The sequence below is a fragment of the Euleptes europaea genome, unplaced genomic scaffold (genome assembly GCF_029931775.1).
Source record: "Euleptes europaea isolate rEulEur1 unplaced genomic scaffold, rEulEur1.hap1 scaffold_34, whole genome shotgun sequence".
Taxonomy (NCBI): Eukaryota; Metazoa; Chordata; class Lepidosauria; order Squamata; family Sphaerodactylidae; genus Euleptes; species Euleptes europaea.
In genome coordinates this window covers 32,501-35,000 of record NW_026612286.1, presented here as the reverse complement: position 1 = coordinate 35,000, position 2,500 = coordinate 32,501, and positions in this window count along the sequence as shown.

The following is a 2,500-nucleotide window of genomic DNA, read 5'->3' as shown; positions in this document are numbered from 1 at the left end:
AAACGAACACCCGGTTTTAGTTTAACGTTATCACGATAAGCTTCAGTTGGTGACATTACAGATGGTGGAGAAGGACTTATTCTCTTTTTATATCTTTTCCAAATTTTCAATAACACTGTTTTGACATCGCAATCTTCTTGTACTTTATCTTTTTGGCTTTTTGAATTGGGGTCCCACAATCTCTGGCTTTTGTCTTCTGGGTTTCTGGTTTTTTTCCTGTGGTTATTCTGTCTCTCACAGCGACGACGCACCCACCGTTAAAACTAAGGACGGGTCCTTTCTTCGTCAGAGGGCAAAGGGGCGAATTCAGCAGGGGATCAAATGCTTTCCCCCCTCACCGTACCTCGCTATCCATACACGTGCGTCCGAAAGGATTGCCGGCGCGGACCCCGAGACACGAAAAGCCGCCGAGAGGGTGATTTCAAAACGTCGGCATAAATAGAAGTCTCGGATGGCTCAACCGTGGCGTTCGGCCCGTGGCCGCCTAGTCCTCGGGGCTCGCCGACCGAACCGGGCCACTTTAAGAGTTAGCTCCGTGTCCTTCTCTGCGAGCCTGTTAGAGAGACGGCTTGCTCTGGATCTCCCTGGTACGGCCCCAAGTGAATGGCCGGGAAGGGAGGGGAAAACCACTACAAGGGGGCTGAAAAAGGGCACCGAGTCCAGGAGCACCTTAAAGACTAACAAACGTATTTTCCGGTAGGGTATGAGCTTTCGTGAGCCACGGCTCACTTCTTCAGATACAGCTAGAATGTGAATCCACCGGTCTTTAAGTAGAGGACCAGTATGTCTATGTGAATAGCGGGCTTGATGGGATGAGGTGTGATATGCAGAAGAGTCTGTGACGTCCAGGGGAGAGATGGGTGTGGAGAAATCAGCATTGGTAATGGGCCATGAACGCAAGGTCTTTATTCAGCCCAGGTCAACGCGTTGCCTTTCGTTTGAAGATCCACAGTGATTCAGCAGTTTCTCTTTCCAATCTCCCCTTAAAATTCCTTTGTAAGAGAACCGCTGCTCTTAAATCTGCAACAGAATGTCCCGGAAGGTTGAAACGCTCACCCACTGGCTTTTGAATATCGTGGTTTCTGATGTCAGACTTCTGTCCATTTAGTCTTTGTCTGAGAGACTGACCTGTTTTGTCCAAAGTAGATTGTGGAAGGGCGTTGCTGGCGTGTGATGGCATAAATCCCATTAGAAGATGAGCAGGAATATGAACCTGAGATAGTATGGCTGACATTGGCGGGTCCAGAGATGGTGTTCCTGGAATCTATATGAGGGCAAAGTGGGCACCTCGGTTTGTGGCAGGCCTTGGTGCCAGAGTCCATGTTCTTGTGAAGTAGTTCATCATCATGGGTGAGAAGTTGTTTTAGGTTAGCCGGCTGCCTGCAAGCAAGAAAGGGACACGCGCGCGCGCGCACCCCCCCCACCCCCCCCCCCCCACCCCAGTGCTTCAGCGAGGGAAGTGTCACAATCCAGCATGGGTTGCAGGTCCTTAATGATACGTTGGACTGGTTTTAGTTGGGAGCTATAAGTGACAACCAGAGGTGCCCCGTTGCCGTTCTCTCTGGGCTTAGCTTGTAGTAAGTTGTGCCTGGGTATCATTCTGGCCTTCTCGATCGTCTTTCGCACCATATCCGCCGGATATTGTAGTTGCGAAAATGTTTGCTGTAGGTCTCTCGAGCGTGTGTCTCTGTCTGAAGGATTGGAGCAGATGCGACTATAGCGTAGGGCTTGGCTATAGACAATGGAATGTCTGATAGGGTCGGGGTGGTGGCTGGACGCGTGTAGATACGTTTGCCGATCTGTCGGTTTCCGGTACAATGTGGTGCTTGTGTGCCCCCCGTGGATCCGTACCGTGGTGTCTAGGGAGTCGATTTCTCGTTCGGAATAATTCACAGTTCGATTGATGGTGGGGTGGAAGTCGCTGAAAGCCTGGTGAAATCTTTCAAGGGCTTCTTTGCCATGACAAAGAAAATGTCATCCATGAATCTCAAGTCAAGGAGAGGTGCCAGTGGGTATGAGTTCAGAAAAGGCCGTTCTAGACCTGCCATGAAAATGTTGGCCTATTGTGGAGCCGTGCGAGTGCCCATGGCAGTGGGTGAAGACAGGGATGCCCGTTAAGCCCGCTCCTTTATGTAATTTCTCTCGAGCCGCCGCTTCGACGAATTCAAGAAGATCAGGTCATCGAAGGGGTTCGGGTAGGAAATGACACCCTAAAAACCGTAGCCCACGCAGGTGACCCTTATGTAGCGGGTAGAGATCCTGAGGAGTCGAAGGAGGTCAAAGGTCATTTGAAGAGGCATGAAAGAAGAATTAATAGGGAGGAATTTGCAAGCGTTAATATGGAAAAGTCAAAGCCTATTGATGCAAGCGATGAGCACAAAGGAATCGATATTAGCGGTTCACAGGACGGGCTGGGAAGCACAAAGGAGGTTCGGGAGGGACATTTGAAAGGGACGGTCAAACGTTTGGGAATACGGTTTGGGCCAGGCAAGAACTAGCG